We start from the raw sequence: 21,749 nt of genomic DNA on the forward strand, positions 1-21,749 counted from the left end.
GGCTTTACAGGGAGCTTTGGCAGATGTTTTGTGAGGTTGAGGCTAACTTTAGCCTTTAGAATATCCTCCTGTAGGCATTGAGAGAGCTCTGAAGATTGTTGCAATTAAATCCTCAGACTGCTAAACTCTGCGTTGCAGTGTGGAAGGAGGAATCAGTGAAAGTGGCTGAAGTAATATACATGCAGACAAACAGTGGCACTGTGAGGATAGAATTAATTAGATACCTAACTGCTATTGCCAATGTACTGTATATTGACTAAACTTAAAGTGCACTATATATATGCATTTTCCAAGCACAGAGGTCAAATGAAGTCAAATGATGTAGATGTCTGATGAACTAAATTTTATGGTTTTAAGAAAAAAAAATGCTGTATTCATGTTTAGTATATCAACCAAAACAACAACAAAAAACCCATACATTTTTAGTGGTAATTATATTTTATGAATTAAGAAGAAGGAGCTGTAATGGGAAATGTATTACTGTGCCATGAACATGACTATCATAATAATGTGAGAAATGTTGATGGTGGGTTTATATTATGCAGTAAGTGTTAACTTTTCACATAATTTACATGGGTTAACTTGAAAAATAATTAATGCTAGAAAGCCAAGGTTACTGCTATTTGCAGAGGTTTTCTTTTTGAGAAACAAATTTTGCATTGGCAGTTGCTATAATATCAAAGGATATTATTTGGTATATGTTCTATACAGGTCCATGTGTGGGGCCTTGGGTTTTTTTGGGGGGGCTCCACGAAGGAGAAAAACATCACAGGGCTAAAACAGGATAGGCAAGAAAGGTCTAATGCCATGTTATTGGAGATGCAAAGTGAGAATAAATGCATAAATGTAAGGACCTCTTGCTGAAACAGCTCTGCTATTTCCTTTTGATCTGGCAGTTAAACATTTAATAGTACCCTGAATTATCCACAGTAAATTCTTTCCTTTCTCTAACTTTCTTTCCCACAATATGCTTCTGAGTTTTAATTGAAATTTTGTTTTCATTCCATTTTCTCCTATGCTCACCTATTGTAAAGTAAAATTTCCTGTACCTTTTCTTGACTCAGACTGGTGAAGTGCTTTTTACTCCTGAACTGCTTACCCTTGTACTTTCTTGTGCAAAAAAAGAGACTGCTCACAGGACTGAGAACAGCATTTAGATATAAGTGTCCATAGGAAGCAGCTGGTAGGCAGCATACCATATGTATATGGGAAGATACAAACTGAAATTTCACTGATTGAATTTCATTTACGAAAAATTAGTTGTTCACCCAAATGTCTGGAGCAATCTTCACTTCAGATCATCATCCTCACAAAAGATTTTGCTTAGCCATTTGTGAAAATTAATGTTAAAGATAAAGATTACAAAAATCGTATCTTCATCAGTTTTTAAAAAGGTCTACTTCCAGTTTTAAATTTCCACCCAGGAATAAGGTATTTTTCTTAACTGAAGATGGAAGGAGTTACAGAGATGTGCCAGTCATGGACAGTATTTTAGTAAAAGACTAATTAAAGACTTACTATACCAGTTTTAGCTATTTATTATATAACCATTTTTCCAATACTATACTAATTTTGTAATGGATTTTCACGTCTTAAGAATGTCTATTTGGCAGGAGACAAAAAAGCAACTGATTTATTTGTGGAAAGATGCTATGATGTCTTTATTGAGTCTAATGTAATGTTTTAGTAGTACAGCAGTTAACTTGGCAGTTTTGTTCCTGAAACTTTTCCAAGTGTTTAATGTTTACACAACAGACCTCAGTAAAAACTGTAGCGTCTGAAAAAAACCCAAAAACATTTTATTAAAAAAATAAGATCATTAAGAAATAAGCAAAGTAGCAGGAGTCTGAAAAAATTCCGTTTTTTCTTTATGCTTTACAATAGAGGATGGAACCGCAGAGGTTAGAGCTTATCCTGCCAACAGCGCAAGAGATGTGGCACAGATATTTTTTTCTTTCAAAGTTGTGTAAGTAATAAACTCTGGTAGTTAAAACGTAGGATGTAACATGAGCTAAGAGAGAATGCAAAGATCAGACAGTCAAAGATATAAAAACTTTAATTATCTCAGAAGCAGGCAAGTTGCAAGAGAGCAAGGGGATAGGCTTAGCCACAAGGATATAAAGAAAGTAATTTTGTAGGATAAAGACTCTCTTGAAAAGCTGAAGTATTTATCTGTACAGTTTTTTATTATAGAAGAAACTGGAGAAATATCTTTTCTTTAAGTGTAACAAAGGTAGACTATCACAGTCAGAGAAACGTCAAAAGTGAAAAAGCAGGTCATATCAAAATGCTGCGTAACGTCATGGCCAAATAATACTTTTCCAAGAGATCTGCAAGAACTTAGGGAATTACAGGTAAAAAGCTGGTAATATAGCCTGAAATATAAATTAAAAATAAAGTTGTGAAACAACTAGGCTTTATACTTGAAAGCCACTGGCCAAATCATCTTGTTTACATCAAACACTTCTCTTTAAATGAAAGCTTTTCTAGAACATCAGCAAAACAGATGACAGGAAAGAATATACAGATTAGCTTGGGTTTTTCAACAGATGACAAAATTCTTCAGAACTATGCGAGAGGCTAATCATAGAGGTAAAGGCTGCCTCAGAGAGAAAGAGTAAGAAGTCTCTAGGTATTTAAGTAAGCACAGCAATTTAGGAGAGTGGCAGACCAAATTCAGTTGATAAATACACTGTGTTCTGAGAAGTATAGCCCGAACACTGATGGAACCTTAAGTATTGCTCTCAGAAAAAAGACCTGGATGCCATTGTGCACAGATCTCTGAAGTACTCCATACTAATACTCAGTATGACCGTGACACACAATATTAAGTATGACCGTGACACACAATATTAAACCTTTAGAAACACAACAGAAGTAGCGGAACGGTCAGGGGTAGACAGCACAACTAGAAAGAAAAATGGCATGTGCAGACACAGTGAACTATTTATCCTAGAGCTCGTGTCAGGTCTAAGGAGGCATGTTCAAAATGTCTCTATAACAAAGTAGAGACAGGCAGGTATCTTCCCTTGGTACCTGTGCTGTTTTCATCTCTTAAACGAAGACCAACAACCTTTTGAAAGAAGGAACAGCCTGTGAAAGCTGTTCCACAAAACTGCCCAAAATGAATGTGAATGAATGAACATGTGTTTAACCCTTTTCACCAATACTCATTTAAAATACCACATTTTGAAGTGTTCAGATAATACAAATCAAAAGTAAGTGTTGTCCAAATCTTGGATCATGTTTCAGAACCTGGTGTTACTAAGGACTGATTAGTAATTAGCTAGGCTTGTCTCCAGCTATAAAGAAACTCTTCAGATTTGGGGCTTTCCTTGAGATAAATACCAGCTCAGTAGAAACTCTAGCATACCCAAAATTCAGTTAAGATCATCACCTACTATCTGAACAAGAGAGTGTGTTTCCTTCATCTGCATACTGAGGGTAATATTCATCTTGTAAAACTTTCCATTTAACAATTAAAATAAAGTTTAGAAGAATGCGATTATCAAGCGTGGTAACCATAATTCATCAGAGATTGTCTTAGGTTGTAGAGAATGTGAACAAATCCAAGGAAGAAAATTTACAGAAGGGATACTAGATGAATTTACCTACTTGGTTTACCCTTCATCTCACAGAAAGGTTGATAGCTCCCAAACTGGTTGGCATTCAAGTGATGGACTTAATGGCCATCTGTTTAGGGACTCACTATTTACTTATCTCAGCTATATGGATGTGTGCCAGAAACAAAAGGGGTTGAGATTGGCTTGTAAGAGAAGCAGAGGTTTTTTTAGCTGTACAGTTTTAAACCTGAAGATCCTTCCAGTAACCTTTTCTGAGACAAGCACGGGATGAAGTAGAGTGAATAGACCCATGATTACAGACACTGATATTCTAAAGCACGTCAAAATGACTAGGTAGAAGAAATTTAATAAACATGACACTCAAGACAAAACAAAAATAATTCACTGATGGCCAGCAAAATCAACTGAAGAGAATAAAATAAAGCAAATCAATCTCTTCAACAATGATGTGGCATAAATGTTTTAGGTTAAAATGTGTCTTTGGACATCTATGATGCTACAGTCATCATGTATGTATGTATGTAGTATCATACAAATGATACTACAATCCCTGATTGTAATATGCCTCCAAATCACCATAAATACTAATCCTGAGCTGCATGGTACAACTTTAAACTTTAAATTTGAATCCTATGGAATAAAATACATTTCTGCTCATTTTTCTGCTCCTGCATCATTATATCATTACTACTACACCTAGCTGAGCGCTATTTTCTGTAATACAGACCAAAAAAGAGCAACTTTATATTTGGAAAAAATAAAAGGTGGACATTGCAGCATGCGGACAAGGCGGCTGAGAAAAGCAGCGTTCAGAGTCACACCTCACGTGGCAGCACTCTTAGTTTATCATCTGCTACACCTAGTGTCAGGGCTGAAGACCTTTCTGAATGACGTACCTCCATGCTGAACATGTACACAGAGAATCACCAATGTATATTTGCAATGAAATGAAACGTAAAGCCAAAAGTAAGGTTTTTATTTTCAACGCCTGTATTTAGAAAATGAAATATGGAAAAGAAGAGCTTAAAAAAAATATACCAGCAATGACAAAGTGACAACTAAAATAATAATAGTCAGGGACACACTACTGTATTTAAATTCAGTGAAATGGTTATTGGTGATTGTTTTGACTGGTGCCTGCTTTCTGTGCCTTGCCGGAGAACACGAATGCTTACAAATTGCTTCCTTTATGCAGGTGGAGTGTTTCTTGCCTGTTTGTTCAGCCTGTTATGTTTGTCTAAAGCACTTGTGCTCCAGCGTGTCCTAGCGTCATGACTGCAGTGCCATGGCTATGGTTGAGAAGGCATTTAATTCTAATTCTGTGTTTTCAGGAGCTTAACATCGTCTAAACAAATTACATTTTGGACATAAATTTCTGTGCCAGGTCTGAAACCAGAATGAGCTACCTGTTGTGTCCAAACTCTGCTACAACTGGGGCGGCTAAGAAATTTTTATTCTCCACATTTTGAAAGTATTTATGGAAATATTTTGGCCTGTTGGAATGCATCCTTTTTAATCATTTGAACTTAAAGCGTGACACTTCTTTAATTTTCCGTTGCTACCTGTGTACATGAAAACATATCTGACTGCAAAGCATAGGGGATTTTGCAGAAGGCAAAAAAGAGAGTGGCGTGTGTGCCGGGTGACACACGTGCCGCTCGGCAGTCCTGGACACTGCAGTGAGCATGCACGGGTCTACGTGCCCATAACTTAGCGTTATCACATGATTCAACTCAACTGCTTCAACTCAACTCTTCTTCCTTCCCTTAGCAAAACAAGTGCAGTGAGGAAAGACAGAGCAAAAGTTAGGGGGCTGTGCAGAGGCTTCACTGCAATTCCTCACATTTCCATAGATTTCACATGCCACTCTGGCAAGCCATTTGGCAGCAGGTGGAAGGGTGGCCCACAAAGCTAGCTTTGGGAAGCGGAGGGAGAAGAGCTCGAGCAAAACACGTTTCAGAGCACTTTCCGTTGTCTACAGAAAAAGTCTAAGAACATTAGTCCCTGCAGGCCACGGCTGGCCTTTGGGAATACTCTCCTTAAGTACTTTTTCCTTATCTGTAAAACGGAGACAATAGCACTTTCTTACCCCATGGATACAAAAGTAAATACAAAAAAAAGATTTGAAGTGGTCATTATACAGTCTTACATAAATACATGCTTTTCAGACGTTGCTGGGACCTGCTGCCCACCAACTTGTCTACGAGTTTGCAGTCAGATAATATGTCAAAGGGGCAAGAATGTAATTTAGTCTTCACGCCATGCCCATTCAGACATTGGATTCATTTCCGACTCTGCCTGCAGCTGAGATTTGATTTCACATAGGGTAGGATTAAAAAAAATCTGCTGCATTATAAAAGAGAGAGAGCCATAGGCATACAAAGGGTCTGTTTAATTAAAATAGTTCCCTATATGGAAATTTATTCGGTGGCTGATGATGAAGTTAAACTATAAAGCAATGCAAGCAGAGAATCTGAGCAACAGGCATACTATATAATGTATGGACTATGTGTTACAGAGAATATTTGTGGGCTAGTAGTATAAAATGGGAGAATGCAAAGTGTCCTTTATTGCAGTGTATTTTGATAACCTGACAATGGAGAGTAGGACAGCTTAGCAAAACTGTTATCAACTCTGATAGTGCCTTGCTGAATCATTCATCACTTCAAAAGAATATAGAATTTTCTTGCAAAATGAATATATTACATCCCCCTCATGTTTAACTAGATGGAACATGGAACTGAAGCTGAACAGTGAACACAGTGTAAACACTTCTTGATCTATTCAGTGGCTACTGGGTCTGACTAAAAAAAAAGGCTGAAAATCTTTTAATATGCTGCAATAACATGTTTGGAGACTCATATTTCACTACTATCCTGGAGACAGACAGCCAGGTGTTAGCCATTTTAAGCTAGATATTTATGAGAAAGCCAAATACTGATAACTGTATGTTGGTTCTTTGTTTTCTTCTGAGCAAAGGTACTCAGGGACACTTGAAAGATATTTTACTGGATATAAAATAAAAACTAGACTGAGTCCCCAAAGTGTATGTCTGAAATCCTTAAGGGGAGCGGAATGGAATAATAACGAGGCAAATTTAATCATTTGAAACCTGTTTGCATGTGGCACAGGCCACAGATATGTTACAGAGTCACAGCTGTAGAAATTGCATGGAGGGTAGCTCGGAATCAATAGACATTACTATATTTAGTCATTAATTTTTTGTTAGATGTTAACAGAGGTGTTGAAAAATATACCTATTAAATCAAAACTTACGAGAAAATACAGGAAAAGCAATACTGCAGGTGTGAAACCATGTAGATGTTGATTTCCTTTAAGTATAGGACATGTTGTTAAAAAAATTCGTCCCTAACTTAGTTTATTCCACATACTGTAGCCAGTAAGCTGTTCTGCATCGCTTTGTACTTATTCTTGTTTTCTACAATTCTCTAACAGTATATGTGTTTTTATAGCTATGGTGATAAACGGCATCGTAATATTCATAAACATTTTCAAATCAGTATCTATCATGATTTAATTTTGACAAATCAGAAATTTCCAGACCACCACAAGAATTTGGGGATACTGCTCACTAACGATTGTTTTCTAGAACTAGTTGGAGGAGTCTTGCAGTTTGGGGTCATCTAGGCACGTAGTACAAACACTCGTATCGGACAAGGTCTGCTCCCTGTCATGGCGATTCATGCAATCTCTCCAACACCACTGCAGCGGTAATTGCTCCTGAAGGTACCACAATGACAATTGAAACACTCAGCACAACTACATAACCGTAAGTGCCTATGCCTATGCAGCAGCCCGTGAAGTCATATTTTTAATCACTTGAATAGGCTCACATCATATGCACAGAAACAAAACCAGAAAAAACCTGTTTAAGGTTATCCATATCTAATACATACATATATGCACATGTTAAGTTATGTGCATACACGTGTATATGCATATAAACTGATAAATTAATTTGGTATAAAATGTTAATGCAAAAATCAAGTTAAGAGCAGGAAAAAATATATCCCAGAAATTTTCACTGCATTCCTGGAATTCTTCAACATTTTTGTCAAAATATCAACTACTGAACATAACAATAAAGCTTTAAAATGGGAGAAATTTTTACCAGCTTTTCTTGAGACGTCTTGATGGATCTTATTACCACCCCTAATATTACAAGTGGTACAAATGGCATTGATCAGAATGCTGGAAATTACTCTCAAAATTTCCCTTTGCAGTTTTTCTGCAGGGTTTCACAGGGACAGACAGCAAGAGGTCATGGACCTTCTGCCACACTCCATGCATGCTGCTCCATGCATAGTCTCATTTTTCCCCAGAGTAACCATAGGTACCTTCTATCTTCATGATACGAGGTGGTGTTGCTGCGAAATGGTCGTGTTAGCCCAAGGGTGGAAAGTAAGCGGATCGTAGTATCTCCAGCTACTGAGCAATCGCAGAGAAACCAGGTTCAGTCAGTACCTGGAATGTCCTCAGAGCGGATGGGGATACTAATGGCCGTTCTGGAACAAAGAGGGCTTTTAGGACTGTTGGCCAAGAAAGCATGGAATATGAAGTTAAATTCATACACACAAAAATACCCTGTTTGGTTTCATGTCAAAATCACATATAGTCACCAAAATTGTGAATGATCTTATGTTTGACACCGTAGGTTATTCCGGGGCCATTTGTGACATAGTCCTGCACCAAAAGGCCTTGCAAACCCAGTCGGATCTACTTCTTTTAAGCAAAAGCAGTAAATTTTTACTTAACTTGAAATATCAATGAGATATAAACAAAAGAGAAATAAAAGGTTGGATGAATGCAGGCTGAAGGGAAAAAGAAGAAAAGTGGGAGTAAACCTTTTCATAAAGATATGAGACAAACTGAACTGTAGATAACAGCGGTAGCAAGGAAAAGAAAATAGAAGGGAAAGAAAAGACAGACGTGCTCTCCAGAGAGGAAGAGATAACTGGCCAGTGGAGAGAAACGACACTGGGGAAGAAGGTAAAGACAAGTGAAGGGAAAAAAACCCCACGTGATCTTTGAAAAACATGCCTTATCAGCCAGAGACAGAAGGGCTCTCTTTAGAAAAGAAACTCAGACATGAAGAAATCACAGTAGGAGACAGAAATCCCCAAGCACCTAACCTAGATAGGAAAACTGCAACTGAACATGAAGGAGTCAGAACAGAAGACAACAAAAATAAAGATGAGAAAGAATTCCACTGACCATTTCTTTTGACATTTTTGGTTAATGAGTCTTATACTTGGGCTAGCATATGGTTTCTGGGATATTTTCTAAATCCTATGGAAGCTATGGCAGAACGCCTGGGTGGGAGGTGACAGATGACAGCACATCTTGCAGACCCCTTCTTAGTCCAGATTGTTAAATAAAGTTAAGCTCTCCAAACAACCTCAGATGCTCAGCATCCTTGTCGCTGGTAAATATTAATTAATTCGCAGCACCTTTTAACAACTTGTCCAAAAAGTCCGTGCTATAGCTAAAGTTTTATCAGTCTGTATAATCTTGGCCATGTCAAAGAAAAACAGAGCTAGCCAGATGCATATGTATAGATAGATTCCAAAGATCATAGATTCATAGAATCATTTAGGATGGAAAAGACCCTTAAGATCATCGAGTCCAACCTTAATAAACAAACAATTTTATAAGCATCTTCTTAATGAAACAGGTAGTTTCATCAAGTGAAGTGCATCAGTCTCATGATCCCAAGGCAGATGTTCATCATGTTATCAATAGTGCCAGCCACGTACCAGGCACACCTTAAATTTTGTGACATGACTAAAGCACGTGGTCAGCATGGGACGGACAGAAGCGTGAGATGGGCAAACAGCCTTGCCACATAACAGGACATACCAGCCTTGACGTGTCGCATGGGAACAAGCACTTGAATTTTGGACAGGAGAGTTCGGTGCCACCACTTACACATCTGAGCAATACAAAGTGTTATAAACACAATCCCAAAGAGGATGACCAAAGCAAAGACCAGCATAAATACTTCTCACCTTCTTTCCCACATACAAGACAGGGAAGTAGCACTGAGTGTGACCAGAAAGGACGAGTTAATAAGCAGGAGTGAAACTTCTGAACCAGGAACCGTTTAATCAGAGGAGACGCAGAGCCAGGCTGCACAAAGGGTGAAGCAATTACCAAAATGCCAGGGCCACACAGCAAGCGAAAGCCGTAAGGATTTCTAAACTCGGGGGCTGGTTAAAAGGAGTGCTGCAGTTTTCTTGGAAACCATGCCCTTTGGGACAGCTGTCCCAGGGTTAGAGTGCAGCATGCAGCAGGGAGACTTTCCAGCAACTGCAAAGTTCAAAATACTTGTCTTTGCCTGGATTTCAAACTACAGTCCAGTTGGTGTGCAGTGTTTGAAGCAGAGGCTTGGGAACCGCAGCCACCTCACAGCGTCTCCCCGGGGTGGGCGACTCGAGCCAGCACACAGGGCTTTGGCACCAGCTGTGGAGAAGGAAGACGGTGCTTATTAGCCACCATCAGCTTTAATAAAAATATGTGCGTTAAAATAAATTTGCTGTGGGATTGTAGCAAGTTGGCAGCGCGGGTTTCAGCTGGGGGATTTTGGAGCGTGTAAATCTGTGGTTAAGTACTCGTGGGGGCTGAGGGTGCTTCCCAGCCCTGGGCATTAGCGAGCAGCCCACCCTCAACCTAACTGCGTGTCGGGACAAGACAAGCAGGACTTGGCCGTGCTGCCTGGTTGCCTTTTTCCTCAGCTGAACAACACAGGAATGTCTGCCAGGAAATAACAGAGCACACCTGGTCCAAAACCAATAGGTAGTATGTAAGGTATACTCCTACTGCATATCCAAATCTGCATTTGTGAAATAAGCCACCTTTCTTTCACATTCCTTGCCCTTTCTAAGCTCTAGCAGATGGACTTGATTAAAATAACGTTGCTTGGCTTGGGAAATGGATACAACTATAAAAATGGATGGCTTGGAGAAGTTATAATGCAAATAAATTTTTTGCAGTGGCTTAGAAAAATCCATTAGCTAAATATTTCTACCGCTTCTGTTTTATAACCCATAAGCCATATTCTCACTAAAGGAACTGTAAATTGTTACATGAAATGCAATTACAGAACATAGTGTTTGTGATACTGATTTGTGATCAGTAAAACAGGGCAATTCATCCTTCTACAAGACAACCCAAACAATAATGGTAAGAATCTAACGGCTTTCGACAATCGTGTATTTCTCAGAGGAGTGAATAATGTTTGAGAGACTCTTCTGCAAGATCAACAGAGCCACTTAAATCACACTGACTCTCTCAGCTAGGAAGGCAGAAGTTCCCTCAAATCCCATCACTTTTTACTGAAGTCAAAGGAGTTCTCTGAACATTGAACACTAAAGCCATAAAACTTGATATACCTTTCCATGAACCCACATCTCGGTTAAAATTTGAAACAGTTCAGATCTCCCTTTCATATAGAAGAGGGATTTGGCAACGTGTGTTACAAAGTCAGCTACCAATGAGATAATCTAATAAAGCAGAGATTCAGTTAACATCATTTACCTGAACTCTTGTGGGGAGGCTCCAGGGAATAGTTTGCAGATTCTGGACCGTGCCCACGTGCATCAGCAAGGAGAGCTTTTTAAAAAATGTATTTAGAATGCACTTGAAGTACCTTATTTTTATGAATGCTAGCACAAAGCACGTTTAGGATCGGTAACTTTGACTTGCTTGTTCGCAAAGCTTTATTATAAAACAAAGTATTTTCGAGAGAAACGCAAATTCCTGCAGGAATTGATTAAGTAAGAAGAAACAGATTATGCAGATTTTTTCATTAAACCAGCGCAAACCTGGTCAAGATTTAACTTCAAAACTATATGACAGTTTCGCTATTAGTTTTTCTTGGAGAAAGATACGTAGGAAAAACCTTTTCAGGCAATGCTGTACTATGGATTGCTTGAATAGGTTCACTACCCAGCAAGTAATTTTGAACAAATAATTCCACCCATGCCCTAGGAGGAGATCTACATTTTCCAGACGTGTTTTTTTGCCATGCCTTGTTTGACTCGGTTCAGCGGTACATGGGACCTGCTCCACCGCCGCTTCCACAGCAGTAAAAAGTTTCTAAATGCAGAGGTCAATTCACTGGATGTTAAAAAATAAAGAGACTGCCTTCATGAAGTAGGTCACTCCATGAGATGTTCTTCTGCTGGAGGCATCCTCCTCCCCAGGAGCCTGAGCAAGGTGCTACTGTCCATCGCTGTGGCTCAAGGTGGTGTGTTGTCTCTCTTGGCCTCGTTGGTACATGAAAGCTTCTCTGACTCTGCTGGTTTTGGAGTCAAGCACCTCACTCACTCCCCTGATAAAAGACCACTTACACTGAACTTGCCTTGTCGGAGATCCTTGGAAACCATCTACTTGGAGACTGCTTGAGTCCCGGGCCAAGGGGGTTTAATCCATCTGCCCTGCCCATTCTTCCCAGGTCACTCAGGACCACTTCGGTTCGTCGTCCTAAAGCTCCCTTGACCCCATTCACTGCCACGGCTCTAATACAGCGATGGAAATGCTTGTTGTCGAGCCCCTGAAGCCACATGCGCCAGCGTCCCGAGGTGCCCCCAGTGCTGGGTCAGGCATGCCTGGCTGAGCATTGGGAACCTCCCAGGCTGCCATTTATAACAACTAATTGTGGTGCTTTATCAACAAGAGCAAAAAGGTGGATTTATGTGAACCAGTAAGCTAACGGTTGCATTAGTGCTAAGTTTCATTAATCTAGAAACAAAACTAGCTATAATAATTTTTAAGGTTCCTTTGTCTATCTTGGCAGCTTAGTTTTTAAATTTTCTTTTTTAATGGAACATTTTAAAAATGGTGGAGAGAGAAGCACTTAAAGTTGTATTTGGTAGCACAATTTATAAACGAAAGCATATATTACATGTCATAGAAATGACTTTTTTCATTTACTGATCTACATGAAGCTCAATGTTTATTTTGATAATTGGCCTTTGCACAAAAAAGGCATTAAGTCAGCAGTGGTGAATTATTTATGAGACCTACTTTAATGTGATTATCCTCTGAGGGCCTTAAAAAAAAGAGTCTTGGGCATGGTGCTGTTTTCCATTAGTTGCTGAGACAGTGCAGGAGTCACAGATCCATGAGGCCACTTTTCCTTCTCATTTTTGCCCACCGCGCCCCCAGGCATCAGCCTCCAGCCACACCAGTTTGGGGCACGGGTTGCACTGGTGGTGCTGGGAAGGGGCTCCCCTCTGCTGCCCATGAAAGCCTAACGCAGAGCCTTGTATTAAACCATGGCACACTGGTTCTCCAGAAGAACGAAGGCTGTTAAGGTGATGGGAAACTCCTCAGTCATGGCTGTGGTACTGCAACTTCTGCTAGAAGATGCTGGGCTGGCACCGCTGCTCAGCCTCCTCACCTGGCATCTTCACTGCTGCTGCTTCGTGGCTTCTAGTATTTAAAATTAGCTATTACTCTGCAATGAGCTTGTTCTCTGAGCCATAACCAAGTTATCATTACCGTTGCCAAGCATAAACACATCTGTAGAGCTGTGCACAAGTCTCCTGCAGCCAGATATCGCATGCAAAACAAAAAAAAAAGTGAAAGGCAAAGAGATCCAGTATAATTAGCACCTAAGACTTGAGGGACCAAAGAGTCCTTCAGTTCTGTCTCTTCTAAGGGAAGAAACAGGGTTTTATGCCAGAAGAGTGGGGAGAAGGGACAGCAGAAGGGGTGTGGGGAGGAGGGGCAGGAAGGGAAAGCGGAGTGACTGAAATTTGTGAAATTAAATATTTTTTCATTGTGTTGGTTTATGTCAGGCCGAGCAGCGTTTTGGTGGGCAATAATGCCATTTTTGGTGAAAGGCTGCCAATGGCAGCACACGGAGGTTGCAGAATTTGGGCCCCACGAACAATTTGACCTTTTCTCTCTGTTCTTGAAAGCGTACTGCTGTGGGGGTATGCAGCTCCTTTCCCACTCTTCGTCACGGCAGATTTCTATTTTTTAAGTCCCCCTAAAAGCCGCCTGCAGGCGCTTTCCCTGCGGCAGCTGAGCCCTTTCCACCGCTGCTGCAGGGACACGTGATGTCCAGGAGCGGCTTTTCTCGAGGACGGCTCCAAGCTTGATCCCAGCCGAGCGTAAGCCCTCCTGGCTTACCCTTAATGCCTCTCATGACCCGCCTTACCGGATAAACCTTGCCGGGTGACGTCTCGCCCTGCTTTTCAGCACCTGCCACCAGCCCAGCCCTTGGCAGCAGCATCCCCGTGGGCCTGGGCTGCCCATCTTTGCTTTACCAGAGAGCCCAGGACGGGACTGCCTACCCCCGAGCCCCCCCGGTGCAGTCTGCCACTGGTTATACTGGTTTGGGTTTTGGTTGCGTTTGGGGGAAATACCAGCGTCTGGGGAAATACCAGCAGAGGAATGCTCTTGTCTAGGCATTAAGCAAGCCAGCTGCCGTGCAGCATGGGTGACTGAAAAATGCACAGGTTAAATTTTAAACATACTGTTTAAACATTAAGGTTTCCTTGATATAGTTTTTAAAGTTCCACCAGCACATAAGTGTTTGCAAATCCCATTCCGAGGTCCTAGAGTTTTTATGTTCATATTTAATATTTATGTCACCATGTCTGATGTTTTGCTTGTTTGAGCATCTTCCTAATTTTTGTCTCTCTTTCTGGGCCGTGAGTTTATTTCTTTGTGGGAGCTGGATACTCTTGAGCTTAAAACATTTCTACATATTTTCTAAATTTACAAAGACAATGAAGAAAAATTAATGTCGTGGAAACTGTCTCCTTTAGAGACTATTTCTTAGAAAGATGCTTTAGTCTTTATACACACCTTGCACAGTGTGATCCCTGGTAAGGAGGGAATACCTACTAGGTATTTCAGTGTTCAAAGAGAAGAGGAGCCATCTCCACAGCCCTAGTGCAAAAGGTCTTTCCCTGCGCGCTGGCACGCTTTGGGATCTGGCTGCAAAGCAGCAGCGCCAGCTCCCGAAGCAGAGCTCCAGGTTGCTACACCAGAAGGCAGCAAGATCCCTTGCCGTAAGGCAGTGAATTACATTTTTAACCCCAGGCACTGAGGTGTATTTTCCTGGGGAACACGGAGCGGCGGGGAAAGCTCGCGGGATGCGTACGGACTGCCCTGGAAGCCCACCACTGCGGGCCGCAGGAACGCGTCCGCAGCAGCACGGCGCACAGCTGCGGTTGTACAGCCGGGTCTGCAGAGCGCGCAGCACCGTGCTGCACAATTAAAACTGCGGGGTTGGAAAGATGTTCTTATCCTGGATTAAAGCCTGCTGCTCTCTGTGGCTGTTCCTGTGTCACCTCCGCAGGTCCCCGAGCAGTCCCTTGCTCCTCCGTGCTCTCCATCGTGCGGGACAGTCCACTCCAGCATCTCTAACGCTGTCTCACGTCCTCCTCCAAAGGCTCCTTTTCCCTAACACTCTGGGAAGCCCACCCTACTGAACCTGAAAATAAGAGACTACAAATTAATATTGCCTAACCATCGTAACATCAGCTTCTGCCCTGGTGAGCGCTGGTTCATATTAAAAATCCTTTTTTCACATTTATTCTGGAGGGAAACACCACAGGTAGTGGGGGTTTCGGGGTTATTTTTAAGTCTGTCAGCCCTGAGACCTGCTGTTCATCTGACTCTGCGTTCTGACATGCCAGTCCCCAAAGTAACCCACCTCCAGAATATAAGATGCATTTGTTTTTCAAATTACAGCCTCTGCTTTGGGTGGAACCACTGCCAATCTGCAACTAAGCAAACCAGAGTGAGATTGTGAGGGGAAAGAAGATGGCCGGCCCCTGGGAAAGGCTTCTCCCCTCTCCCTTCTCTTTCCTTTGCTTTTTTTCTTTTCTCCCCCAAAGGTAACTTTCCATCACGGCTGATGCACGCCGTCAGTTGCCGAGCCTGCAAATACAGCTCGGTGCGTATCAGCCCATCTAAGCACCCTTTGTGCAGTCCCCCAGCCCGCCCGTGCGTTCACTGATGTCGGCCGCTGAGCTCTTGCGACCGTGCCCAAAGCGTCACTGCTAGAGCTGCGGGCACCCAGCGTGGAGCGAGCGGGGTCAGCAACGGGGAGCAGAACAGCTACGGCACGGAACCTGCAATAACGAGCCCTACTGAATTAAATGCTGAGGATTAACCTGGCTGATTAGTGCAGGCACAGCATCACGCTGGTACAGCCCGACTCTGTCAGGGACCTGAATTGATATCTTTATATGAGGGTAAGTCATTCCTTGCACTCAGTGCTCCTTGTTCATCTGTGCCCAGCCCGCGATTCTCATACAGCCACCTCACTCTGCCATTTGGAATTTTTTTTTTCCTTGCCAAATAGCAATTATTGCAAGACTCAAACCCAAGATTTCTAGAAAGCTTCAAGAGCTTCAAGTGCAAACCAAGAAGTGGCCTTAGATCAGCACCAAAGTCAAGACAAACCCCGAGCAAGAGCACAGAGGACAGATTCCTCTGCTTGAGCTCCACACTCCCGTTATCTACCTCCGCGTGATTCCCACAAAAGCCCAAGCAACTCAGTTTTATCGGAATAACAGCCACACAAAGTACATTTCGGATTCGCACTGGGCATATATCCAACTGACAGCAAGTGCCAACCAGAGAGATGCTCTAACGTCTGTCATAACATCTAGTCCACATAAAGAAAATGTGGTGTAATCAAACCAAAAAGATTTACGCTGCAGGTGCTCCTGCACACGTCTAGCGAGGGAAAAGCAGCGGCAACATGAGATTGATCTGATCAGTCAGTCAAACAGCACAGGTTGTGTGTCAAATATTCATGATCCCTGCTCAGTGTAAATAAAAATTATTTCAAAATAACAGTGAATAAGCTAATGAAAATCCCATGAATTACTGTCAGAAGGTGAGCTAGCTGCAGTATTTGCTCAGTTTACAATGGATAAACAGGTCAAACCATGCACCAGCTCTCAGCATCCCCACACCAATGGGGCTCTGCGGGAGCAAGGTCTCCAGCAAAACCGGATTTGAGGATTTTATGAGAATTATTTATAAGCATGCACCGTGGATCCAAGGTCTCCCATGCCGCCCGGCTCCAAAGGCTGGCAGGTCAAAAACAAAGATTTAAAAAAAGCCGTTTCATCTGGTTGTACTATGGCCTGCAGCTCAGGAAGGAAACTTGGTTTTATGATAACATAAAATTGCTGTCATATCCTCGGCAAACAAAGGAGTATTTGCATTTTGGAAATGGTAGATCAGCAATTGATTGACTTTGTGCCTTTTTTTTTTTAGTAGAGACAAGCAATAACCCACCACATATCCCAGCTTATGGATTCTGTAAAATATTATACTCAGAAATGTAATCTTTTTATGGGATTAGTATTCCCTATCTTTTTGGAAAATGAGTATTTTTAGTGTAAAATACCCCACAAATGTCTGGCTCATCTCAGTGTAGAACAATCAGACTTTTTGAACTAGGCAGTATTTTAGAGGGGTTTCTTTTCTCTGCTTGGATCTGTTTCAACCAAGTAAAAGTCTTTTGCAGAATATGATGTTTTCTGCTACTGGATATCCTGCATGGAATATTGCAAGTATAAAATCGTAAATTTAAAATAATTTTTTTACTACTTTCAATAGCACGGCTGACAAAACACTCCAAAAAGCGCTGTGATAGCCACAGGGCCACAGGTTCCTGGTTTCAGATCCTGATTTCCCAGCAGAGCCAACAGAAATGGCGAGAGATGCTCCAGAGAGGGACTCAGAGCAGAAACTGAGCTCAACCGAGCCATGATATCCTTTTTTTTTGTTTTGTTTTTTTAAACAGTGGTGAGTACTGGGACTCCTTCGGCAGAGATTGGGCTTTCTGGTGTGCAGCACAAATCGTTTAACTAATTATTCATTGACTGTCTAATCATCCTGATTGAATTAACTGATAGCTGCAGCTTGAAGGAATCAGGATAAGTAGTGAGGACATGATAGCGATTGTTACGAGCATTGCGGAGATCAGTGACTGCAGCTTGATTCAGCTGTGAGCTTTGGTTGAAACGGAGTAAGATACCAAAGAGAAAGGCCCAAGAGAAGGTACTTTGGTGTTCTCTACAGGCACATACAAAAAAAAGACACCCTCATCAAGGAGAATCGGTAATTATTATTTAAAGTGGGTGCATGCAAACCCAGAGCAAGTCACCACTGTGCTCCTGACGGAAGGGCTGTCCCAGTAGCAATCCTGTACACCCCGTACCTGCCAGGCACAGAGCAATGGGGCCAGATTCTGCTCCGAGGGGCACAGGACAGAGAGTAGGGACAGGCTGTAATGTGAGAAACCCTGGCTGGAGATCTGGAAAGACACATTCAGCAGGAGGGCAGCCAAACTCTGGAACAGGGGACGGAGAGGACATGCAATCTCCGCCCTCGGAGACCTCCAGAATTGCCTGGACAAGAGCGGAGCAACCTGATCCAGCTGTCCTGGCATTGGGCGGAGGTGGGACCAGTGACCACCGAGGTGCCCACAAACCTCAACTCATCTGTGCATCAGCCATACAGCTCCACACCCGCTGCGGGCTGAAGTCTGGCAGTGCCGGTGCCGTCAGCCTCTTTCAGGGTGCGCGTCGACTGCGGAAGCCTGTACCTGCAGTGCTGCGTCCAGCTCGGGAGTCCTCGGCGCAGGAATGACACGGACCTGTTGGAGCGGGTCCAGAGGTGGCCACAACAGTGGTCCGAGGGCTGGAGCACCTCTGCTACGTGGATAGGCGGAGAGAGTTGAGGTTGTTCAGCCTGGAGAAGAGAAGGCTGCGGGGAGACCTTATAGCAGCCTGCCGGTACTGAAAGGGGGCTTATAGGAAAGACGGGGACAGACTTTTTAGCAGGGCCTGTAGCGATAGGACAAGGGGTGATGGTTTTAAACTACAAGAGGGGAGGTTCAGACTAGATCTAAGGAAGACATTTTTTACCCTGAGGGTGGTGAAACACTGGCCCAAGTTGCCCGGAGAGGTGGTCGATGCCCCATCCCTGGAAACATTCCAGGTCAGGTTGGACAGGGCTCTGAGCAACCGGATCTGGTTGAAGATGTCCCTGCTTATTGTAGGGGGGTTGAACTAGGTGACCTGTAAAGGTCCCTTCCAACCCAAACCATCCTGTGATTCTAAGCACCCAGACTTCTGCATCCCCATCTCACCAAGCATCAGTCTTCCTAAAAATGGCATGAGCCGGTCGCTGGCCCTTTGCTCCCGGCAGTGTTCACATCCATGCTCCAGAGATGCAGAGATGCAAACACTGCCAAGCCTGTACTGCAACTTTCCAGTGCACCAAGACTCCTGGTGCAGAGGGGTATTTTGATGATTTCTGTTCAATAAGTTGGGGAAAGGTCTCAGGTTAGAGTTGCATTAAGATTCCAGGTTGCTTCTGCAAGCCCAGAAGGAGGGTAGATGTTGGGGGGAAGCCCTGCTTGTGTGAAACGTGCCTCCACCCACAAGAGGTTCAAGTTGTGCAATGTTTTATAGGTGTTCAAAAGAGCAAGCCTACTGGACACACGTGTAGTGTATCTCCTTTTCTTGCACATTTCTTCAGTCCCATCATACACAGCCTGAGCCCTTGGGGCATCATTTGCATCAATGACATTTCCTACTTACGTTGCACATTTTTCTTGATCATTTCATGTTTGCAGTGTTCTGTGGACTGGCAAAAAAAAAAAAACAACTTTGACTAATTCATAAGGTGAATTGTGAATTCCTGAGATGTGTAAAGACCTGGGACAGAGCCATGGCCTTGACTGCAGCAGCGGGATGGACAACCCAGGGAGAGAGGTGACGTGCCTCCTAATGTCATTGACAGGAGGAGGCTTAAAGCAAACAACCGCCCGCTCCTGGGATTCAGCCTGCCTCACTTGTTAACTAGTTGCATAGATCAGCTAGGGATTTAAAGTCTTATTTCTAGCTAAGCAAAGGCTTTGTGTTATTTCTACAAATCAAAGAAAAGCTGTGTAGCATAGCCAAAAAAATGAAAATGTTTCAGTGAAAAAACGCCAAAAAAATGTGGGAATAATTTCCCCATTTTCCGGTTACCCCAAGATGCTGCATTGCTTTGATAGGTCATGCTGGAATGTGGTTTGTATCCTCCTCTGCAATCCCAGAGCTCACTTTTGCAGGACTCATTTCAGCCTGGAGCAAGCGGCGCTTCTGTACCAATCTGCCACACGTAATTTAGGGTAATTAAGCATGATTGACAATTTCTTTTCAGGAAAGACTGTGAACAAGGCGGGATAGGAGAATAAATAACTTTTCTCACCTAGCAAAGCCGGCTTCCCTGGGGCAGAGCAGCTTGTTAGCAGGGCCAAGCATGGATGATGAAGCAGAAGTCAACTACCAGCAGACATCCTCACCCCTTCATCATCAGAAATGCAAATGTTCCCACATACAGGGCAGGACAGGCACAGAAAATCAGTTTTCCATACATTTTAATTAAAGGAGATTCACCTCTAACTCCCGCCCGATGCTCAGACCATCAATCAGTGGGTGGTGGCGAGATCGATCCCTGTTCGACCTGGTGTGTGGTCAAACCGCTGAAAGATTTTCACGTTGACCTGCCAAAAGGGGATCTGCACGGCCAGTAAGCTCGACAAAAGCTGATAAATGCAACCAAATTCTCTGATTCACTGTGGGCTGGGTATCTGGAATAACTTGAAAGGGTCTTTGTCTTCTAATGCTTTAATTACAGTGATCCTTCATTTTCATTTGCCACATTATTGTGCCATCATTCCAGTGCTTTCCAATACAGCTAATTTATAGCCAACAAAACAGTAGCTCTAAAATTAGTAACCTGCTAGGAGAGAAGAGCAGAGCTGTAGCAAAAGTCTGTTTCCCATAATCTTCCTTTCTAACACATCGCAGAAATCCCATGATATTCTGGATGCATTTTGAACCTCAGTGGAAGTCAATTACGGTATTAGGATGAGTTTGGAATAATTCTTGCTAGAATATACTCATTTTGCATTTGTTTCAGTCCTCTCACTCGCGTTCCCTTCCTCTCAGCTCTCACGACGCGAGCCACCAGGAGCTGACAGACGTTCAAAAAGCCCAGTTTTCCCGCCTGAGGAGAAGATGGTGCTCGGCGTCTGTGTTCCTCAGGGCAGGCTTTGCTGATGCCACCCCCAGGAAACCTTCCCTCTGCAGAAGGGGAAATAGCCTCACCTCCTGAGACTGTAAGAGGTCTTCAGGGCTGAACAGGTCAGTCCAAGAAGACGATAAGGCGTATCAAACTGGAATTTTCTCAGCTTTAGTTTTATATACAAACACCTTCCTCTGCACACACAGAGTCCAGCTAATCTCTTAAGTCATAACATAAGGTTTTACCTATTGTCTTTAGAAGATCTTAGTATCTTTTACCAAAGTAGAGCGAGCATTCCCTTCTCCCTTGGTCATGTTTTATTTGAAAAACAGGTTTCCTTTGCTCTTACACTATTTGCATATTCGAAAATGATTTCCAGACTAGCTGATAATACGAAGGTATGCATCCAGACAGAGTCACAAACTGCCCGAAAAGAAAGTATCCACTTTGAGGTGTCATAGCCCGGTGTTAGACCTAGGCATGCAAACACACCCGCTGTGTGCAGGCACGGCAGGTCGGAATTCAAGAACTACTTGTGTAAGGCACTACATCTCGGACTGACTACAACGGCCTTATAGATACTGAGGAACGTGTCCGCGGAGGACAGAACTTCCACCGAAGGCACTGCAAAAGAAACTTTCTGCCTATGTGCTCGTATGCGCTGCTGCTGGAAAATGAGGTTCCCTTGCGACTTGGGAAGTCTAATGTATCGGGCACTTGGGACATCATTTCCTCCCCTTCAGCAAGATTTTTAGGAGAGAACGGTGCTTTGCTTAGTCAGTAGTAACCATTACAGACTATCTCATGATTTTGCTTATAGAACTTATTTTCTTATTCACTTACAAAAAAATAAAAACATAAAAAAACCAAAAGCAATTTGGACTTCATATCTTCCTGCTCAGTATTTATGGAGCTGCGGGATCATTGTGCGACTTGAGCAGACCTGCGCAGGACACCTTCTGGGTGGCAGAGACAGCCAGGATCTGCCCTCAGCAACGAGGAGTGGACCCCAGGCAGGCACAGGCACGGCGTGGCGGCAGAGGGCTCGCTGCTGGCACCAGAAGCCATCCCGTTCGCCAC

At 42.8% G+C, this 21,749-nt stretch overlaps 1 long non-coding RNA gene across 1 annotated transcript in view; it reads left to right on the forward strand.

The window, feature by feature from the left end:
• The window catches only part of LOC140657593 (uncharacterized), a 34,682-nt gene extending 13,264 nt beyond the window's left edge, over positions 1 to 21,418 (forward strand). Inside the window, exon 5 of the long non-coding RNA XR_012044394.1 lies at positions 20,594 to 21,418. This is a non-coding gene — a long non-coding RNA (uncharacterized lncRNA). The remainder of the gene's footprint in view (positions 1 to 20,593) is intronic.
• The last annotated feature ends 331 nt before the right edge of the window (positions 21,419 to 21,749 follow it).

This window comes from Ciconia boyciana, chromosome 10 (assembly GCF_034638445.1).
Source record: "Ciconia boyciana chromosome 10, ASM3463844v1, whole genome shotgun sequence".
Classification (NCBI taxonomy): domain Eukaryota; kingdom Metazoa; phylum Chordata; class Aves; order Ciconiiformes; family Ciconiidae; genus Ciconia; species Ciconia boyciana.